This window comes from Anabrus simplex, chromosome 6 (genome assembly GCF_040414725.1).
Source record: "Anabrus simplex isolate iqAnaSimp1 chromosome 6, ASM4041472v1, whole genome shotgun sequence".
Lineage (NCBI taxonomy): Eukaryota > Metazoa > Arthropoda > Insecta > Orthoptera > Tettigoniidae > Anabrus > Anabrus simplex.
The window spans coordinates 160,102,131-160,125,512 of NC_090270.1; the positions used below are offsets into that span (position 1 = coordinate 160,102,131).

At 40.1% G+C, this 23,382-nt stretch overlaps 2 long non-coding RNA genes across 3 annotated transcripts in view; one reads left to right on the plus strand and one right to left on the minus strand.

Annotated features, from left to right (window-relative positions):
• LOC136875599 (uncharacterized) overlaps window positions 1-7,696 on the minus strand; it is a 42,895-nt gene extending 35,199 nt beyond the window's left edge. For both annotated transcript variants that reach the window (XR_010860484.2, XR_010860485.2), the window contains exon 1: window positions 7,590-7,696. This is a non-coding gene — a long non-coding RNA (uncharacterized lncRNA). The remainder of the gene's footprint in view (window positions 1-7,589) is intronic.
• LOC136875600 (uncharacterized) overlaps window positions 1-18,618 on the plus strand; it is a 100,737-nt gene extending 82,119 nt beyond the window's left edge. The window contains exon 4 of the long non-coding RNA XR_011018413.1: window positions 18,467-18,618. This is a non-coding gene — a long non-coding RNA (uncharacterized lncRNA). The remainder of the gene's footprint in view (window positions 1-18,466) is intronic.
• Window positions 18,619-23,382: the final 4,764 nt, after the last annotated feature.

A 23,382-nucleotide genomic window follows, 5' to 3' on the forward strand; every position in this document is an offset into this window, starting at 1 on the left:
ATCCCTGGCCTGGGGGCTGGGTGTTTTTGTCGTCCTTAACGTTCCTTTCCTTGCATTCAACACTACACTTCCGCAATTCCTCTTACATGCAGATTCCTGTCATATGGTGATAGTGGTGGCAAAAGATCTGCAGAGGTCGAAGCCACGAACAAATAACATTTTTAAAAATCCGTGAAGATTTATCTCGTGGCCAGATATTGGTGAACAAAGTCCTGGAAATACCTCCGATAAACGGAGGAATCCGTGTTTACCTTGGGTTCACGGAGTAGATCTACACGTATATCCGGTCCCGGAACTAACCACGGAGGTAGGTACCTCGCTAAAAGTTTGTACAAGACAACCACCGATATCTATACTCAAATCATGACAAACTATCAATTCTAAACCGAACCGGCCATGTGGCATTCGGCCGGTCTTTGTACCTCATGAAAGTGATCCTATTCACCCCATTTTACGCTGCTAAAATTCTTGAAATGCCGCTATCAAGGCTATCAATGCATCTTTAGTACTTTCATGAGGAACATTAACCTAGCAACAGAATAAGTAAGGAATTATCCTAGTTTTTTGTTTCAGTACATGAATCCTATGTTTTATAACTTAATGCACAAATATTCTTAAAATTCCTTCATATTTCCTTGATTTTAACCAATTTTTAAGTGATCCTTTCCACCCCTTGACTGGGGTCAATAGGATTAGGCATATTAATATGGAAGTTATTCCATTCACATCATAACCGGAGTCAAAGGGATCGGTTATTTGATAGTTAAAACACACTACACTTTTAGTTTAACGTTCTGAAATAACCAAAACAAAACTGAGGTAAAAAAATGTTGTCAAAGTAAAAAAAAAGTGAAAAAGTGAAAAAGTGAAAATTATAGCAGGAATAGTGTTTTCATTAACCTTTAGCCTGAAAAAATTGGCCACAAGTCGATCCTTCTCTTCTTTCTTCGCTATACAAAGACACGGCTCCTGGACCGGACAAAATCCACAATCAAATGATTAAGCATTTGAGTGACAGATGTCTCAAGGATATCCTCACCCTATTCAACAGAATATGGAGTGGGGGTGCGTTTCCATCTCAATGGCGTGAGGGGATTGTGATACCAATTCACAAGCCAGGTAAAGATCCAAGACTTCTGGATAGTTATAGGCCAATATGCCTTACAAATGGCTTTTGTAAGCTATTTGAAAGGATGGTTAACCGGCATCTTGTGTGGGCCATGGATAAAGGAAGGTCTCTTGTCTAACTACCAGTCTGGGTTTCGCTGTCATCGGTCTGTCAGATCATCTGGTCAGACTGAAAAGTGCCATTCAGGGGGCCTTCCTCCAGAAGGAACTCCTATTATAGTCTGTGTTTTTTGAACTGGAGAAAGCTTACGATGCCTGGCGGTATGGTATTCTCTCCACACTACACCAGTGGGGATTTGTCAACGTTCATTGAGAACTTCATGTCCCTCCGACTCTTTCGAGTCAAAGTAGGGAATGCATTTTCTCAATATTACGTTCAGGAAAATGGTGTACCTCAGGGAACGGTACCGAGTGTCACGCTGTTCGCAATCGCCTCCAACGGCATAGTTGCCGCTGCTAGGCCTGCGGTTGTTCCATCGCTGTATGTAGACGACTTAGCTCTACATTACAGCTCTGGGAGGGTAGCGTTTGCTGAGAGACTGCTACGGCAAGCTATTAACAGAGTTGACAAATGGGCCCTACAATATGGTTTTCGATTGTCAGTGGTAAAAACCTCAATTGTACACTTCTGTCGACGTCGGCTTTTGTATCCTGAACTAGAGCTCTGTTTGCGAAACAGTGTCTTACCAATGGTAGACACCTGCAAATTTCTGAGTCTCCAATTTGAGAGACTAACGCGGCAGCCCCATATTCATCAGTTGAAGGTTGCCTGCATGAAGAGACTTAACATGCTTAAATTCCTCAGCAGCACTACGTGGGGGGCTGACCGTGCGGTGCTGCTACGATTTTACACGGCAACGGTCCTCTCCCGAATTGAATATAGAAGCGAGACTTATGGCTCAGCATCAAAATCTATGCTGAGCCTTTTAGACAGTTTTCACCATAGTGGAGTTAGGCTGGCAACGGGAGCTTTCCATACTAGCCACATTCCCAGCCTACGCGCTGAAGCGGGAGTTCTGCCTTTACAGATAAGGAGGCAGCAGTTTCTCCTCTCCAGGTTGTCTCCATCCCTCCTTAAGATACTGTATGTCCAAGGAACTGAAGTGTTCTTTCACTGACACATGTAGAGGGACATTTCACTATCTTCGGCTCTTTAATGATGGACTCATTTGTTCTCCTTTCGGTCCAAGCTACGTGTAGCATTCCACGCCAACACCACATCTCATGGCAGGTCTTTGGGCTGAGCAGCGATTAGTTTGTAGGCCATGGCCTTTAGGGGGCTGTTGCACCATGGGGTTTGAGTTTCATTTCAGCTATTACCTGTTAGTTCCCAACTTCCCTCCATAAAAGAATGTAATTTTATTATTCCCTGTCATATGAATAATGATTTAATATTGATTAATAACTAAGATCGCTGAATGTAATTTAGAGTGAAATGATATATATATATTCCAGAAATTTACCTTATTTACTTTTTGTAGAAATTTCTACACAAATATTTAACTTTAATTCTGTGTGTAATAGGTAGGCCTAGAATATAGCAACAATTTCTTTTGATCATGGTAGAAATATAATAGAAATGTTGTCTGACACTGAGGTTAGCCAGTTTTGAGTCCTATTGGTGGAAAAAAGATTCACAATCGCGATGGTGACTGGCAGGATAGGAAAGATGGCAATATACAACATTTAATCACTAGATTGCATGCCAAAAGCCTGGATTCAATTCCAAACCTCTCTGCAGTGTTCTTGTGGAGTGAGAGCGTGCGACTAGTCTGTTTATTCATTGGATGACGATGTGAGGTTTTCAGAACCCTTTGTGCTATTTGACAAGAGAAGGCTATGTGCTGGCACCGGGTTACACCCTGTTTCTACTATGTCATATCATGCAATGGCGTAACGTAGGGTGGTGATTGTGATTGTTTTAAGAGGAACTGCAACTGGGCAAACATCCTCTATGTAACTAAGAAAAAATGGAAGGGATCCGACACTTCGAAAATTGACGTTATCGGCCTAAGAAAGACAAGGGCCATGGAGGGCGTGGGCCCCGTGTGCTCTAATACAGTCGGGGTCGATTAAGAAGTTAACCAAGGGAGGTAGGAAGGAGCCTGGCACAATTAAGTGGTGGTGGTGGTGATTGTTTTAAGAGGAAGTACAACTAGGCAACCATCCTCTATATAACACTAATCAGAGAGAAAAAAATGAAGGTATCGGCCAAAGGAAGACGAAGGGCATGAAAATGAAAGACTCCCTAGGCCTCCATACGTAATATCGTCGGGGTCTGAAAAGAACAAGAGTTGACCAAGGTAGGTCGGATAGGATAGATGAAAGTGAGGAGCCTGGCACAAGTGGAAGCAATGCCAGGACTCTGGTAAGGGCCCCGTGGTCGCCAACCCACGCTCCAAAGTTCAGAGCCCCTGGGGCCTCTTTACGATAGGTAAGGAATACTATGGTGTTACTCTACCACTCCCACCCACAGGGGATCAAGTACAAGTGATGCGAGGTAACTGTGGCAGAACCCCTTTCAGTAAACTACAAGTAGGGATGTATTCTAATCTCCGCGCAAGGGTTCAGTGCATTTTAGTTCAAATTTGCTGTTAGGCCTATACTAATTTGAATCTGAATACGTCTAACTTAAAACTAAGGCGAAATCCAGGGGCTAAAAGATCTAAGGGACAATCCTGATATAATCGTTCTCCCCGCTGACAAGTATAACGCGACAGTGGTGATGGTGGTGGTGGTGATTGTTTTAAGAGGGAGTACAACTGGGCAACCATCCTCTATATAGGCCCTAACACTAATCAGAAGGAAAATATGGAAGGGGTCCGACACTTCGAAAAATGAAGATATCGGCCAAAGGAAGACAAGGGCCACGAAGGGCATGAAAATGAAAGACTCCCTAGCCCTCGAAAACCTAATAGCGTCGGGGTCGGAAAAGAACAAATGTTGACCAAGGGAGGTCGGATATAATAGATGAAAGTGAGGAGCCTGGCACAAGTGGAAGCAATGCCAGGACTCAGCTGTGGGCCCTGTGGTTGCCAACCCACGCTCCAAAGTTCAGAGCCCTTGAGGCCCCTTTTAGTCGCCTCTTACGACAGGCAGGGGATACCGTGGGTGTTATTCTACCGCCCCCACCCACAGGGGGGAGTGGTGATGGATAAGAATGACAAGATCTTGTTTTTGTTAGCTTACATATACAGGATTAATAGTCGTTATCCTACAACTATACGGTACTCAAATACGACCGTCAAAATGGACACGCAGTCTTCTATTCCGGAGGACACAGCGAAGACTCTCCTTCCAGGAGATGCTATTCCTCCGAGCTTGCATGGGCTTCCTAAAACACACAAGGAAGGTGTTCCTCTTAGGCCTATTGTTAGTACGAATGGTTCCCGGACATATGCCCTTTCTAAATATTTAGGTTGTCTACTTCAACCACTCTTGGGTAACACCCCTTCCTATATCAAGCATGCCACATATTTCATTGAGAAGTTAACAGCTGTATCACTTTAGCCAGGTGATATCTTTGCTAGTCTCGACGTGGTGTGCCTTTACAAGAGTAGCTATTGATGGTCTTGTGTCTCAATGATATTTTTACTGACGACATCGCAAGGCTTTCCTATCACTACATTACCTACTTTCTATGGAATGGGAAATATTACGAACAGACTGATGGTGTGGCCATGGGAAGTCGTGGTTAATTTCTTCATTGAAAACTTCGAAGAGAAAGCTTTGTCGTCGGCACCTTGCAAACCAAAGATCTGGTGGCGATATGGGGATGATACGTTCGTCGTTTGAACAGAAGGTGAAAATCTTTGTCATTTCCTGGATCACCTTAACCGCCAGCAACCTTCCATTTCTTTCACCATGGAAATGGAATCTGACGGCAAAATGCCATTTTTAGAGGTTCTCGTCACCGAGAAAGGGGATGGATTTTTAGAACACAGCGTTTATCGTAAGCCTACACACACCAGTAGATATCCCCACGCAGATTCTCACCATCACCCTGCCCAGAAACAGGGTATCTTTACAACTCTAACTACCAGGACAAGGATGATTTGTGAAGTGTCAGCTCTACAAGAGGAAATTCACCTTGAGAATCACCTTTGAGAGCAACGGTTACAGCAAAGCTTTGATCTCTACGGTTCTGAAATAGACGCATAATCGGACGTCTGTTGAGAAAAACAGATGTAAAAGGAACTGCTTACCTACCTTACATACATAACACTACGGATCGTATTGCTAAAATCTTACATAGGTACCATGTAGCCTACTGGGTACGAACTGTTTTTGGAACAAATTAAGATTAGGCAACTCCTGCGACCAACTAAGGACAGTTTGCCTAAGCTCGCTGTACTTGTGGCAAGGTTTATATTGGGCAGACTTCGAGAACGATATGTACTCGCATCAAAGAACATACCAGGTGTATCAGACTCAACTAACCTGATATGTCAGCTGTTTTTGATCATGCCTTAACAGCTGGTCATATCATGCTCCAAGGAGTAGATGTTCTTGCCCGTATAAAACAATATCGCCCTAGAATCATCAGGGAGGCGGTTGAAATACGTAAACACCAAGATAATGACTACAATCTCAGTGAATCATGGCTACCTATTATCAGAACCATTAGAAAATGATACTTTAGTGTTGCTATTCGTAGTCTCTAGAATGGGGCAAAAATGGCGTCCCTTTTACATATTAAGGCCCCATTTTAAGTTCCTTGTTGCTTTCTCCTACCAACCTTTGATGAGTCATGTTTCATTTCTGTTTTCTCCTGATGAAGAAAGGCAAGGTTCGTTTTGAAACGCGTTGAGAGTGTTTATATAGTTCATTACACGGCATAAACTCAAAATACACATGAATAGTTACACGGGCAGTGAAAGTCTAAACGATGATATTATTATGAGTATTATTATCGTCATTGTTGCTGTTCGTTGTAATAATATACTGTAACATACAACCTTGTACTACGAAATAAATTTTTTCCTTGTAAGGAAGCGAGGGGCCCATTTTCAATTATTGCCGGGGGGAGGGGGGAGCGAGCTTCTTAGCGCCGCTTCTATCAAGAAAATGATCCCAAACATGCTTCACATGTGGTAAGGGAATTGTGCCTCTACAATAGTCCTAACATTGTTCAACCTCCACTGCAATCACCGCATTTAAACGTAATCGAACATATCTGGGACAAATCGGAGTTTGAAATACGAAAACACACTGATTTGGGGGGGGGGGGGGAAACTCAGAGTTGACTGGGAAAAAATAAGTCCAGAATACACAACTGAACTGGTGGAATCTGTCCCAACTCGTTTAGAAGTTCTATTGAATAAAGGGCTACCGACTAGGTATTAGTAATATAATTTCATTTCCATTTGTCAACAATTATTTGTAAAAAGACGACTATCATTTTCATTGTGAGAGTAGGCTATCATGTAATATGTTTTGTTATGATATGGCTTAAAACTACTTCGTAGTCTATAGGCATTGTCTTTCTCGTTTTGTTAGTAAATAAAGAAAACTTTCCTTATTTTGTGCTATCAGAATATATTTCCTTACCCCTCACATGTTCGTAAAGTTACAACAGTTGTAAATACAATGTTAAGTGTATCATTTTGACTGTGATGCTCTGTAACTTCAAAGGAAAGGGACAAAATTCAGTACCCGGTACACTGGGTAGGCCCTATGTTACTTATATGGATTTTTCCTAGACGAAATAATCTTTATCATAGGAGAGGTTAAGTATATAATTTTTTAAAAAAAATCTTAGCACACTGAAAGAAAGGAAAGGTTTCCGATATCGTGGCGTGGAGTTTCAGTTTATGAATAGTTTCATACTGTTCATAACTTGTGCCCCATTGTACAGTTTTTCCTTTATCAAGAACAGGCCAGAAAACATCCTTGAAGAGTAAGGGACAAAACTCAGTAAATTCTATTATTTATATGGATATAATTTTGCTAATTTAGATTGAACAAACTGGTACCTATTTAATCCACAGACTTTTAATAAATTGTAAGGAAAATGTACCGGTATATTGCAACTTGTTATGGTAGTCAAAATATTACTAGCTGCATAGGCCTACATATATGCAGCGTGTAACTGCTACCAGTCAAATGTACAGAGCACCCAATCGCTTCCAAAGTATCTTTCTTCCCTTATAAATGGCATATTACGGACAAGAGGAAACAATCCGAACTAGACAGGGAGAATTCAAAATGAGAGAAGGGTAGCATAAAGTTAAATCAGTACTGAGAACATCTCGACTACCACGTCTACTATTCCTTCAATACCGGTAGTTAATCATGTTCTCCCTGTGGTAGGTTAAATATGGCAAACGAATAATAAATAGCATCATTTACACCTAATACAAAAACTACGTACCAGGATTATGTGCAATTACTTTATCTTCAAAAGATAAGCTTCATTTGAACTGGTCAAGTTTCAACCCAATTATCATTCTCAGACTTACCCGATCTCCGTAAAAGCATGGTAGGAGTGCCAGTCTTCAAGATTCGCAGAGACTAAACTGTCTTACTACGCTAACGAGCAAGCAACTACTGAGAAACGTCACGTGCGATTCCTCTCCTGCTTATTCAATAGCGAATCAGATCTGTGTATGGTGGACCGCCCCATCTAACCTACTAACCAATGAACGGGATCTCCAAATGTTCCAGGAAGAAGGCTCCTTAAAAAAAAATATTTTATAAATACAGACACCGTAAAAGAAGTTCCTCCCATATGCTAATAAAATACATAGTGCACTGTTAATATGTTTTTGAAACAATCTCACGGAGGTGGGTGTTTTAAGCTAAGGGATGACATTAATTAAAAGGGGAAGAGTGGTGGTGGTCTTATTATTCTAAATGACAAGCTACTTTCTTAACATAAATCATAGAAGGTATACTTTAAGGAGGATAATTAAGGGTGGGGGTGATTTTTAATTTAAGAGGAAGTCCAACTGGGCAACCACCCTCTATATAACACGAATCAGAGGGAAAGAATGGAAGGGATCCGACACTTCGAAAAATGAAGGTATCGGCCAAGGGCGTGAAAATGAATGACTCCCTAGCCCTCGGAAACCTAATACCGTCGGGGTCGTAAAAGAACAAGAGATGACCAAGGGTGGTGGTGATTACTGTTTCAAGAGGAAGTACAACTAGGCAACCATCCTCTATATAACATTAATCATACAAAAAAAATGGAAGAGATCCGACACTTCGAAAAATGAAGGTATCAGCCAAAGAAAGACAAGGGCCACGAAGGGCTTGAAAATGAAATACTGTACTCCATAGCCCTCGCAAATCTAATAGCATCGGGGTCGGAAAAGAACAAGAGTTGACCAAGGAAGGTCGGATAGGATAGATGAAAGTAAGGAGCCTGGCACAAGTAAGTGGAAGCAATGCCAGGACTCAGCTGAGGGCCCCGTGGTCGCCAACCCACGCTCCAAAGTTCAGAGACCCTCGCCTCTTACGACAGGCAGGGGATACCGTGGGTGTTATTCTATCACCCCCACGCACATGGGGTAATAATTAATGGGGCGAACGAGTTGGCTTCGCGGTAGGGTCGTGAAGCTGATAGCTTGTATTCAGAATATTGTGAGTTTGAATCCGTTTATCGATAGCTCTGTAGGTGGTTTGCTGTTGTTTCCAAATTTCACAGCGTTTAATCGTCTGATAGCTTGTATTAAGAACAATGTGAGTTTGAATCCGTCTGTCGATAGCTCTGGAGATGGTTTTCTGTTGTTTTCGATTTTCACAGCGTGAAAACGTCTGGGCTATGTTTTAAAATAGGACAATGACGACTACCACCTCAGTCGTTGCACTTTAACGGTCCCAGCGTCGCCGAAGTCCTACAGACCTGTGTAGTGTAACGATAGATAGAAAAGAAAACATAGGTGGTGACAATTATTGTTTTAAGAGGAAATACAATGTGTCAACCATCCTCTTTTAACACTAATAAGAGAGAAAATAAAAGGAGTGGTGGTGATTGTTGTTTAAGAGGAAGTAGGCCTACAGCTGGACATCCATCCCCTATTCACACTTATCAAAGGGAAAAGAGAAGAGGTGATTATTGTTTTAAGAGGAAGTACAACTAGGCAACCATCCTCTATATAACACTAATCAGAGGGAGAAATTGGAAGGGACCGACACTTCGAAAAATGAAGTTATCGGCCAAAGGAAGACAAGGGCCACGAAGGGCGTGAAAATGAGACCCCTTAGCCCTCGAAAACCTAATAGCGTCGGGGTCAGAAAAGAACAAGAGTTGACCAAGGGAGGTCGGATAGGATAGATGAAAGAGAGGAGCCTGGCACAAGTAAGTGAAAGTAATGCCAGGACGCAGCTAAGGTCCTCGTGGTCGCCAACCCACGCTTCAAAGTACAGAGCCCCTGGGGCCCATTTTAGTCGCCTCTTACGATAGGCAGAGGATACCGTGGGTTTTATTCTACCCCCCCTCCCCCACCCACAGGGGAACCTCAAGAGTGGGAGACACGGCGACCGAGCACTTCGTGGATGGTGATCTGGCTGATCAAGAACGATGAGCCTTCTTCTTGAGAGAACTGGGTCTCCAGAACACGATCAAGCAAGAGGGCTCGGGGCCTCTCGCTCTTGCCCACCGTTTCCGTCTTTGGAGGAGAGCCGGCAGATGGCTTGCCGGTCTTCTTCGGTGATCCTGTGACCCCCGATTGAGTTGGCAACCATCCTCTATATGACAGTAATCAGAGAGAAAAAGGCGAAGGGATCCGACATTTCGAAAAATGAAGATATCGGCCAAAGAAAGGCAAGGGTCACGAAGAGCGTGAAAATGAGACACCCTAGCCATCGCTAACCTAATAGCTTCGGGGTCGAAAAAGAACAAGATTTTACCCAGGAAGGTCGGATAGGCTAGATGAAAGTGAGGAGCCTGGCACAAGTATGTGGAAGCAATGCCAGGACTCAGCTACGGTCCCCGTTGTCGCCAACCCACGCTCCAAAGTTTAGAGCCCCTGGCGCCCCTTTTAGTCGCCTCTTACGACAGGCAGGGGATACCGTGGGTGTTATTCTACCGTCCCCACCCACAGGGGAACTCAGGTAAGGGCTTTGTGGTCGCCAACCCACACTCCCAAGTTGAGATCCTCTGGGGCCCCTTTTAGTCGCCTCTTAAGACTGGCAGAGGGTACCGTAGGTGTTATTCCATCACCCCCACCCACAGGGGGATTGGATGTGGGGCACTGCTTTGAGATTGGAGCATGCACACCGGGCAGTTCACGCACACATGTGGTGGTGTGCATCAGCCCCAGTATGCTCGCACTTCACACAAACTTTGAAAGTCGTTAAACCTGTACATAGCAATGAGGTGTGGCCAAACTTTTGACAGTTATAGCACCTCATTGGTGCTGGAATATACGGACGAAGTCAGACGATACATTGCCATTTTTATCCGTTCAGGCACGGTCTCGGCGTCGAAGGTAAGGAGGAAAGCGCTCGCATCGAGCAGTACACGCCTCTTCAACCTATTCATGTCGGTTACACCCCGACGTGGTACGTACTGGATCCATCAGCGCCCATATGACAGTTTGCAGGGGAGAGGGGTGCAGACCTGGGGTACGTAGTATTTTTAATATTTTGGAAGATACATGGCGACTTGTATTCTGTGGTCGAATAACCCACGGTCTTCCCTCCCTGTTGGTGGGGAACAGTACTACCGCTTCTATGTAATACTGACTTTTACATCATTTTCTTGAAAGGAAAACACCTGACTAGACTAGATTTTTGCCTTTCCCTGAGAGCTAGGGGGGGGGGGGTCACATTGCCCCCAGGTATGGGCGCCCTTGAATGGATCATAGTATCATCGGAAGAATGAACTAAATCCCTGTGGAATATAACTCACTTGCAGGAGTTCAGGGACTGCTGCATCTCGATTTTGACCACAACCTTTCCGAATAACTTAGTTTTAAGCAGCCGTCTGGACTGTTCAGCCGATGATGTCTTGATTAGTGCGGATCCATCGCAGAGCTTGCCTATCTCGTCGATTTCACCACCAACAATTTCTTCGATAGAATTACATCATAAAAGGACATTCGTCAAGAAGACTTTTACCATCGACCTTGGAAGCAACCAGGAATCGAGGAAGATGTTCGTCACTTATATAATCCACTGGAACTGGAGTGTACCGCTTACGTTTTTTACCAATCTTAGACGCCGTTCTTGAAGGGCGACACCCTTTGAAATAGAAGAGAAAGAAGAGAGAAGTTCCGGTTTTGGTCCCACGAGTACTCCGGAAATATGAAGTCGACCTTCGGCAGAGCGCAGGAGTAATACCAAAGGCAAGGCTAGATACTCCAGAGGGCGCCCGGTAACTGGAGGGAATCGCTTAGAACTACTCTTCCAGTAAGGCAACCATCCTCTACTCTATATAACAGTAATCAGAGGGAAGAAATGGAAGGTATCCGACACTTAGAAAAATGAAGCTATCGACCAAAGAAAGAAGGGCGTGGAAAGGAGAGACTTACTAGGCCTCGAGTACTCTAATACCGTCGGGGTCGGAAAAGAACAAGAGTTGACCAATGGAGGTGGTGACAGCCCTCCTCTATATAACACTAATCAGAGAGGAAACATTGTAAGGGATTCAAAACTTCGAAAAATGAAGATATCAGCCAAAGAAAGAACAAGAGTTGACCAATGGAGGTGGTGGCAGCCCTCCTCTATGTAACACTAATCAGAGAGGAAACATTGTCAGGGATACAAAACTTCGAAAATGAAGGTATCGGCCAAAGAAAGACAAGGGGCACGACGGACGTGAAAATGAAAGACTCCCTAGGCCTCGAGTACCCTAATACCGCCGGGGTCGGAAAAGTACAAGAGTTGACTAAGGGAGGTCGGATAGGATAGATGAAAGTGAAGAGCCTGCACAAGTAAGTGGAAGCAATGTCAGAACTCAGCTAAGGACCCTATGGTCGTCAGGTGGTGGTGGTGGTGGTGATTATTGTTTTAAGAGGAAGTACAACTAGGCAACCATCCTGTATATAACACTAATCAGAGGGAAAATATAATTTACACCCAGGACATAAAAGAACACCTTTCTCGTAAAATTACAACTTTGTACGTCAAGGGGTTTTGGAGGGATGAATAATTTCATTTACGGAACTAAGCTCATTTAACACTTTAGGGTAGGAATGTTAAAAAATATTTCCTATTTCACACATACGATTTGGAATTGGAATTTTGTCTTCGTATTTTAAACTGTTTTGGAGGAAGGGATGAATATATTTGTTTTTGGACCTTAACCCCCATTTAACTCTCTGTGTGGTTGAATTTGTTTCAAACCTTCTGTTATTTAACACCTAGGTCATCATTTGAAATGTTAACTTCATAATTCAAACAGTTTCATATAAATGCATATTTTTGTCATCATTCCTCACCCCCTCCCAGTCAAAATCCCCTTAGGGGTGTATTGTTTTAAGTCCACTTCTTACTTGTATCCTCATAAAAATAATTCAACTCATTTTCCACCCCCTTAAGTTGATTCCACTCCTCTCTCCTGAAACAAAATACATGTGTCTTATTTAAAGGAGATTCCAAGTACCAATTTTCTCGTCTGCAACATCCTTTGTTTTTGGGATATAAATATTCTGAAACAAAGAATTCAACTCATTTTTAAATTCATTTATCAACCCCCCTTAATTGGATTTTCCAAAAAGAAAAGAATACATGTTTCTTTATTTTTAAAGGAGATTTCAAATACAAATTTTCATGTCTGTATCATCTTCAGTTATTTAGATATAAGTATCCTCATAAAAAGAATTCAACCCCTTTTATAGCCTTTTTTACAAACCCCACCCCTTAAGTGTTTTCTTCAAAATAAAAAAATACATGTAACTTCATTTTTAAAAGATTAAAAATACCAATTTTCACATCTGTAACATGTGGTATTTAGATATGAGTATCCTCATAATAAGAATTCAACCACTTTTACAGCCCTTTTTACAACCCACACCCCTTAAGTGTTTTTTCCAAAATAAAAAAGTGTAACTTTATTTTAAAAAGATTAAAAATACCAATTCTCACATTTGTAATATGTGGTAAGTTATTTTAGATATACTGCAGATACGCACATTTTAAAAATTCACCCCCTTTAACTCTTCCCGCTAAGTGGATTTTCAGAAAACAAATATGCGTGCCTTTACTTTTACAGGAGATTCCAAATACAAAATTTTTACTTCTGTAACATCTTCAGTATTGGATACATAAGTAACCTCATAAAAAGAATTCACCACTTTCATCAGTTCTTTTCACCCACCGCACCCCCTTAAGTGGATTTTCCGAAAAGAAAATAATACATGTTTCTTTATTTTTAAAGAGGATTCCAAATACAAATTTTCAAGTCTGTAACAACATCAGTTTTTGAGATATAAGTATCCTCATAAAAAGAGTTCAACCCATTTTTCAGTCTTTTTTCAACCCCCTTAAGTGAATTTTCCTAAAACAATAATACGTGTATCATTATTTTTAAAGGCGATTCCAAATACCAATTTTCACATCTGTAATATGTTCAGTTTTGGAGATACCAGTATCCTAATAAAAATAATTTAACCACTTTTGCAGTCATTTTTAGCCCCACCTTAAGTGCTTTTTCAAAAACAAAGAACATGTTTCTTTATTTTTAAAGGAGATTCCAAATACCAATTTTCACATCTGTAATATCTTCAGTTTTGGAGATACTAGCACCCTAATAAAAATAATTCAACCCTTTTTCAGTCATTTTACCCCCCACTAAGTGTTTTTTCCAAAAACAAAAAAATATGTCTTACTTTATTTTTAAAAGAGATTAAAAATACCAATTTTCACATCTGTAACATGTTATGTTTTTGAGGTATACTACAGATATGCTCATTTAAAAAATTCACCTCCTTTAACACTTCTCCTTAAGTGGATTTTCAGAAAACAAATTATGCGTGTTACTTTTACAGGAGATTCCAAATACCAATTTTCACATCTGAAAAAAGTTACATTTTTGTAATATATCATTGATATACTCATTTTAAAAATTCATCCCCTATGTCACTCTTGTTTACCCCCTCTTAAGAAGATTTTCCGAAAAAAAAAAAGTGTTCCTTTATTTTTAAGGAAGATTTCAAATACCAATTTTCAAGACTGTAACATCTTCAGTTTTTAAGATATAAGTATCTTCATAAAAGATATTCAACCCCTTTGTCACACCCCTTAAGAGGATTTTCCAAAAACAAATAAATACTTATTTCCTTATTTTTAAAGAAGATTCCAAATACCAATTTTCATGTCTCTCAACTGTTAAGTTTTTGAGATATACATGCACTCATTTGAAAAATTCACTCCCTTTTTCACCCCCCTTAGCGATGGAATTTCCAAATATACTCCCTTAGTGAGCACCTACATTGTAATATAAATGTATACTCAAAATTTCATTTCTTTATGTCCAGTAGTTTTGGCTCGGCGATGATGAATCAGTCAGTCAGTCAGTCAGTCAGTCAGTCAGTCAGTCAGTCAGTCAGTCAGTCAGTCAGGACATGTTACTTTGCATATATAGATTTACCAATTAGTCATTAAAAAATCATTTAACGTCCATGAATATTTTGAAGGCAGTCGACAAAAGACAGATGCCACTTCATAATACAGTTGGGAGAAAGTGACATTGAGGACAAAGACCAAGAGTAACTTTAGCACCACAATCGTTAAATTGCATGAAGTAATTGCAGAATTGCATCAGATTCTTATGCTCATTAATGTGTTACTGCCCTGTGTATGTTCAATTCTTATCTCATTTCTCTACAGGGTCAGGTATGAAGTGAGATGAATTTTTGTAGCTAGTTTCTATGACCAGGAAGTAAAAGTGACAAAAGTGCTAAACAGCACAGCTGGTTGGGATTATCCACAAACACATCTTTGTTATGCTGTATGGTAACATTTTATCTCCAATGATTATAACTTAAATTTCTACAAGATTGAAACAAATTGATGTGGCAAAAATCACACATATTTTTCCTATGAATGAATTTTCTGTGATATGTATCTTGAAGCAAACTTTGTTGTAAATTCCTGACTTTTTATTGGAAAGTTTGTGATAACAGGCAACATGGATGGAAGCATTTTCCTTGGCAAACAGAAACAGATATAAACAAGATTCTGCAGTGGCACTTTTAAAGACATTTTGTTACTACGTGTTTCATAACAGAAGTTCTTCCACCACTGTTTAACAGTGAAGAAAATTCAATTAAGTGTACCTAATTTACAACATATTTACATGTTTTATGTTTCAGATCTGACATTTTTCACACTAAGCAAAGACTTTACTATGTACAAACTAGTCTTAACCCTCCAAGTGATATGAGTCATTAATAACGACTCATTTATGCCTTTGTGAAATGATACAGTCATTATTTTAGAGCCGTATTGCTGGGCAACCATTTAATGAATATCGTAGAACTTTGCACTAATCAATAGTTCAGTTCATTGGCTATTTTGATTCATCTAGCTGAATTTTCGAATAGGTTTTTTTGCTTATATATGAGTGGCTCAGCGCCATAGGTGCCTAACCCACAAATTTAAAAAATGCTGTTAATGTGCTATAATGGACTCCTAATAGTTGCCTCTATCAGGACCAGACTTGCCTACTACATTCCAGTAGCTTGATTGGTGCTGCCACCTGCAATTATGTTAGGCAACTTCCATAACCTTCAGTTCCTTTAGTGCCAGCTGTGCCTATCCAACATCAAGATGGCTGAAGAGAGCTGGATTGTGGAAATGCTCCTGGAGGATAATTACGATGGCAGTGGCAAGGACCAAGGTTATGAACGTAACTATGCTGATTTCAAATCCTCAGGTAATTTAGAATAGATACACATATTGATAATTAGGTAATAAGTTGAATGGTTTGTGATTAATACGGAAAACATGTAGTTGGTTAGGCATTTCTAGCTCTGACTGAAGTAAATGAAACTGTATTGTGCTTAGGCATAACTGATTGATACTTCAATGGTGATTATGATATGTATAAAATTTGGTACTAGTTCTAACATAATGAGTAACTGAAGAGGATAAGTTCTGGCTATAAAAATTTTAATATAAGTAATTCAGAAAGTCCATTATAAATATTATGTTGGTTAGGCAAGTCTGGCTCTGATCTACCGATGCATTTTCAGATGCAGGAAGACAAGATGGGCCTGCAGCTGTTACGTCTGTATGTGATTTTATTTCACAAACATCAGGTAAAATTTCTTTATAACTATAAGTGCAGTGGAGATAATGTTCTAGAGACCTGTTGTTGAGAGTTAATGTAACTTGGTTACAGGTAGCTCAGAACCACAAGTACACACAAGGAAAAAGTGGAATGGTTGAAGCTACGGTGGCTTAAGATACAGAGAGAGTACCCAAAGACCCTGTTTTATACCTACAACAGCCATGGAGATAGGATATTCCAGACAGTTGATCTCTCAAAGAAATCTGTTCGAGGCTGACCCATCCGCCAGTTACCAAGTTCTCTGGAGCTCTACCCCAAAGGCAGGAAAATATCAAAAGGGAAATTAAAAGATTTACTGGATCTGATGAAATATATTCCACCACAGCACCACCATTTCTACAGATCACTTAAAGAACAAGAACAAGAAGAAAGTGAAGTTGACGAAGATTGAAAATAATAAGGAGTTACCGTAGATTATGTATTGTCAAGAGCAGATTCAAATATTACTAATTTCTGTCATTTAAATTCCTTTAGAGGTAAAGACTGAACTTATTTCAATAGTTCCTGCTGAAAATGAGCATTAAAAAGTTCCTTATGTCTAAGTCCATTGTTGCCTAACCAGCAATTTTGTTTGTGAAGTGTGTTATAGTTCAGCGCCAAAACTGCCTATAAGTTTGTGATTTATTTTGGTTGGGGATAATTAGTGCCAATTTTTTTATTGTTATGTATGTGAAAAAAACATATTTGTACTAAGTAATGCAATAAAAAGTAATATTTAAGATCCACTTGTCATTTTTCAATCGTAGTCTAACTTTAACCTAAAATATCTCAAAATGAAGTAAATGTGGGTTAGGCAACTATGGCACTGAGCCACTCATATTGTCTAAAATGAATCTTAGCGTCAGTCGCTCGAAGCGCCACACCGCATGGCAGTGTTCTATTGTTGTTCTACTTGATTGGTTAGTGTTTCAATAAATTAAAATGTGAGATCCATGTTGTTCAGATGATATTCGGGATATGTTAGAAGAAGATTATGAAAATTGTTTTCAGTGATGACAGTGATGACAGTGATTTGTCAGGTGAAAAAATACCAAGAGCAGTTTCTTTGAATGGTAACTTGTCAGAGAACGAGGATGATAAAAAGAAAGCGAAGCAAATTCTGGTGCCCTAAGTGTTTGTGGCATTCATCCTACTTGCCACCATAAGTTGAAACACTTCTACAGGCCTATAGTAAAGGGGAGGAAGAGAAAAACTCTTGCAAGTGACTCGAAGTAAAGAAATATGCCCGAAGAGATGTGCATAGTTTTGGTTTTTTGTACATAACTTTCTGTTCTTTAGTTTTATGGTAAATATGTACTGTAAGTCTTTTGTTGCTAACAAAATGGTGAACATTTTATACATTTACCTTTTGTTTCGGTCTTTTATAGTTTTGAAGCTACGTACAGTTAAAGTTGAAATATTGTTTTTTTCAAAAGTGAAAAATTGAAATTCACCACCCCCAGTAAAATGGAATGAAGGTATGTACCCAATATTATTACATATTCACATTTTCTAGTTTATACTGAACAAAAAGATATGTAATATGATATATTTTACTGTCATTTTGTATTTTTTATGAATTAAAAATAACTTGTACTAAGACGTTACAGTCGCTTATCATTTAAGAGGTTTTTACGTATCACTTGGAGGGTTAATTTAGTATAGAACACTAACACACATGTGTTGCACATGGTACCAAATATGCTACAATTACACACTACAACGAAGACAAAGAAATAACAAAAACATGCCAACATCTATTTCAGAAATTTTAAAGGCATCGTGAGTATGATTTTGTTACACTCTAGTAGAGAAATGTATCAAACACTAATGGTTTATTCTGCTATCTGCTAGTACAAATCTTTTACCTACTACATTGTCTGTTATATAATCGTTTCTGATCTTAATGATAATAATAAAAATATCACATTCAAGAATGAGACCAATTTTGGGGATTATTAAAAAACCAGAGATATCTGGGGGCAGATTTTAACTGGGTACAAAAGTATGTATTTGGGGACTGCCCCTGGAAAATGGAGATGTCTGGTAACCTTAACTTATATTCAATTTCAAAATGTCATAAGAGTAATTTAGAATCTTCTTCCTTTTATACAGATATGCTATGCCTGCAAAGCAGATGAAGTAGAAAGTGATACTGACGTTGAAGAGCAACAAGATGCCATTCTGTGAAAAAAGGATAAATTTCGTCCTCTTCTTGTCTTGAAAATAATTCTTGTACTGTAGGTTAATAAGTTAATTGTAATAAAGTAAGCATCTAAAACTTATATTCTGTTAATGACTGTGATATTCTTTCTTTGTACTGAATTACTCAACATGGTATTTCCAAATCTTTACTGTAGACAGAACATCACACAGACACCCATCATAAAGGTTACACGTTTTTAGCAGTTTAATGAATTCCTAAACTATCTTTCATTCTGTAACTGGGTAAATTCAAATTATTAATAATTGGAATTAATCAGCACCAGGAACAGTTTAAAAAGAATGCAACACAGGGAAATAAACATTGACAATGGGCACTTCAGGCCCTTCTTTTATCAACAGAATGAAATAAGCCTACAAAGCGTTTTGTCATGGCCATGTTATAGTCAGACGACTAATGTCATGGCATCCTAGTAATTATAACGCCGTTGGCAGACGGTAATGGAATTAATCAGTAACTTTTACCACGGCCAACCTGATGCGTCGCTCTAGCTAGCTCCTTACCGGAATTTACAATCGGGTCCACACACTGTAATCGGAGTAGTTTCATAGCTCAGCCCGTAGTGCTGGTTACAGTGACTCTATATGTAGTGCTGGTGGCCGAAAGTTTTGTGTAGAAATGCATACTCCTCTGTGGAAAAGATACTGGCTTTGATTACAATTTATCTTAATTTAGAGACATGGAGAATGTTACATACTGTTAAAATGATTCATTCTAGAGACTACTTTCATTGATATTTGCCAAAATAATGTTGTGAAATGAAACTGCAGAGAGATGGAGTAGTCTAGCTGATATTCTGATATTGACTTCGATTACCGATTTACCTTAATTTAGAGGTATACAGAAGTATGTTACATTGGCTAATATTGTTACAATTCTTGAACCTAAAAGGTACTTTTGTTGATAATTGCCAGTGTAATGTCATGAAATGAAACCGCAGAGAGATAAAGTAGTCCATCTGACGTTCCTTGACTGACAGGAATATTAGGTTATCACTTTTATTATCCATAGCATTTAGATACATAGTAGAACTTACCACAAGGATATTGTTCAATTCTCTTGTCCTCTGATGTTAATTTTGAGATTAAGCATCAATTGTTCAATGCACAAAAACATATATTTATTTATATTTTCAACAAAGAGCACATTTCTTGTAAAATGATAATTCACACGTTGTTCAGAGCTTTCACGATGTATTTATGACCTTAAATCTGAAATGCCCATATTTGCTCAATTTCATCATTTTTTTTTTACGAAAGAAGAAATTGTATTCCTCAATTATTTTGATGTTTCTGAACATATGTAATTAAAGCAAGGCAATTACTCATTAACAATCGTAATTGATTTGGTAACATTCACACCAACTGCTTAAAAATAATACCTGTACCGTAAGTCTCTAATGAACCAACCACCACAGAAACACGCAATAGTGATTACATCCTTCCATACAAGGTTGACGTCAGGAAGGGCATCCAGCCGTAAAACAGGGCCAAATCAACATGTGCGACACAGTACGTACCTGCGACCCAACAGGTGTGGGAAAAGCGGTAGAAGAAGAAGAAGACTGTCTCTAATGAATTCTGTTCATTTCTGATGTATGAAAAGTCACACTTCTCAGTTAAGTTCTTAGACTATTTTAAAAATGTATTCATGTCCAACCCTTGCCCCGATTCTCTGCGGGGTCGGGTATGAATTGAGATGAATCTTTGTAGCGAGTTTTTACGATCGGATGCCCTTCTTGACGTCAACCACCTCTCCTACCCTGTCGGCCTACATTCGGATGGTGAACTTTCATTGACCAATGGGACTCGAACCGGCCAAACACGGTGTCAGACCATATAGACTTGATGCTTTAACGCTCATTGTCACCGGGTGGGCTTAGAGAAGAAACCATTGTAAAAATAGAATTTGTTTCGTATAAGGTAGTGGAGGAGGGATCCGCGTAGATCGTAGTCATCTTCACTGCAGTACCTGAGGAAAGACCAGATGTCAAACATTCCTGATTACATATTAAGGATAGTTCAAACAAAAGAGGGAAATGGTCAGCTAGGAAGTACATTATACTCACATCATGCGTATGCCCTATGTACAGGGTAAAATCGGAATAATAAGAGAAATACTTTGCTCGGTATAAGAAACACTCACCAAGAAAAGTTAAGCAGATACACACTAGATTCTGTTTTGTTGAGTTAGAACCGATATATTATTTAATGTGAAACTCAGAATAGTAAATACGACGAAAACGTACGCTTTTCGGTAATTCTGGACCCAGTATGAAAGGAAAAATATGTGGTCAAACCAACATGTCCGAGCAAGACACTGGTCAGTCCATCCTGCGGACCCCACGTCCTACCAAGAATCCATTCACAGCTTCTGCGCGTTGTAGACGAGCATTGTCAGTAGAGTAAACTCATCTCCTCCAGTCTGTGCAAACCCACTTACTACTTTGGGTCGGAGAATGTTGTTTTCGTACACTGCGGCCGTCATGTTCCCTCGGATCTGAACCAGTGGTGTCCGGCGGTCGAACATGATACCTGTCCGGAATAGAGCTGAATCTCCAAGTTGGCGGTAACGTCCTACTGAGCATGAATCATTGTAGCGTTCTCCTCTTGCCTTCCATCTGCACCGAGAGTGGCCATACGTTCGTACTTCATCAATGAAAACGTTCTGGACCATTCATTGATCTCATGCCTAAGTCTGATGTTCTCTAGCCCATAGAACACAAACCATCCTCAGATGTCGAAGTGGAGGAGTCCTGAGGGACTTTCTTGAATACAGAGCCCCATAATGGAATGTATTGTGCGATGTCGATGAGCTACTGAATGGGTGTCTTGAAATTTTAACTACAACCTGGAGACAAAACTTTGATTCACGCGAACAATATCGGCAACGCCAACGTAGACTACATAGCGCTTACCATGTGTGCGAATTCTAGTTAGTAACCTATGTCACTCTAGTGTCTATTACGCTATGTGTAGTAAGCATTTGGATTAGGGGAAACAGAATGATAGCCTTTAGCGAGTTGCCTTCCCAGCATTTCTCGTGGAGTTGAAATGCAAAACAACCCAAAATAATTTGAGAATGGCTGACGTAGCAATATTAGATCCATCCGTCTTCCAAATTCAAATTACACTTTAATGCATTGACTAAGAAGTAGTATAAATACATTTCAGCATAATGTAGTATGCAATATTTAATATGAAGGAAGACAGCAAACTAGACCGCTGAATACAAATAATATTTGAATACCTTAAGGTAGCCGTGATAAGTGTCTGAATTTTACAAGATAGGTTTACCATACAGTACAGATTAAGTGATTAGGCCTGTGTTTTTGTTGGGTCAGGTATGCCTCACAGTTCAAAAAGACATTTGGTACGCTTTTAGATGTCCCAACTATATTGTACGAATGCGTAGCGGGGTGGGGATTGGACTATTACGGTAATAACATGTCTGAATGCTCTCCGAAACCGCCAAGTTACAGCACGAGGAGGACGAGTTAGTGACTTCAGAAACAGGCTTTGAGAGGCCAATTTAAGATCCCGACGACTCGCTCAAGTACCTGGACAGACGACATCGTGTTAGGAGATTGCAGTTTCCTACAGATCATCTGGCACTGGCGTCCTTTGCTGTTCTTGGATGAAATCCGTTTCAAGATATATCGTTCAGATGCTCGTCTGTGAGTCTGAAGAAGACATGTACAATCTACCGTTGCTTATGGAGATGTATCTGTTATGATGTAGCAAGCGTAAGTCTTGACACGGGAACTGATCCCCATATCATTTACAATGAATTGTTCACTGATCGACAGTACAGTGACGATATCTTAGTGTCACGTGTGATTTCTCACGCGGAGCAATTTAGAGAAAACACAGTATTTATGTATGATAATGCTAGAGCGCAACATCGTTTGGAGATCCCTGCAAGAGCACCACGTGCAACAAATGGAGTGGCCATCCAGAAGTCCCAATTTGAATCCGATCGAACAAGTCTGGGACCGTCAGAAAGTAGGGGGTTTCTGAAAATTTCGAAGAAATATATGACGCTCTCGCTCGTCATCACATTTTTTCACAATTTTTTAGGCTACACGTTTGATAGCTTTTTATGATGTCTGTTGATATGCCAGATTTCAAGTGTCTTAGTGTCACCAGTTTCCCAATGATGGGTTTACGTGATCAACATTTTTAATTTTTCTGGACTTCTTTCTTGAAGCCTTTTACATTTTTGGGAAAAAGCTCTTAAACTGCATCTTCACCCATTATTTTCCATAGTGTGTTCTCTGAAGCCTACCTTGAACTTTAAGTGATTGATCATTCCTGTTTGTATTTCAGTAGGGCCATCCCTTAAATATGTGAATAATCTCTGGTTCTGGAATGATTTAATTGTACTCATCTTGCGTTAGTATTAGAAATGTTGGATTCTCGGTCCCTGGGGCCAAGTGTTTCAGTGAGGTCGTGGGAAGATAACTAGTAAGAGTCCTTCACAGGTTCTTGATTGGTTATTAATTGATTAGGAGAGCTGATGTGCAGGAAAGCCCGGCGGCAGGACGGCCCTGACCACATGGAGGTTCGCTCGCCGGAGATCAATAGCGCTCTGTGTCGCGCCTCTTGCACGCACTGCGTAGCCTGTACTCATACACACAATGTGTTTTCGTGACATCTCTCAAATTAAACCAGATTAACAACTCTCAAAATTATGACCGTCATCCATGTTGTATGTCCGTCGCGCCCTTCTCGATCCGCCAGCCAGCTACACGCGTGCCAGTGTGTTATTCTTCGAGCCTCGACGCGCAACCTTCAGTGCGCGTGCC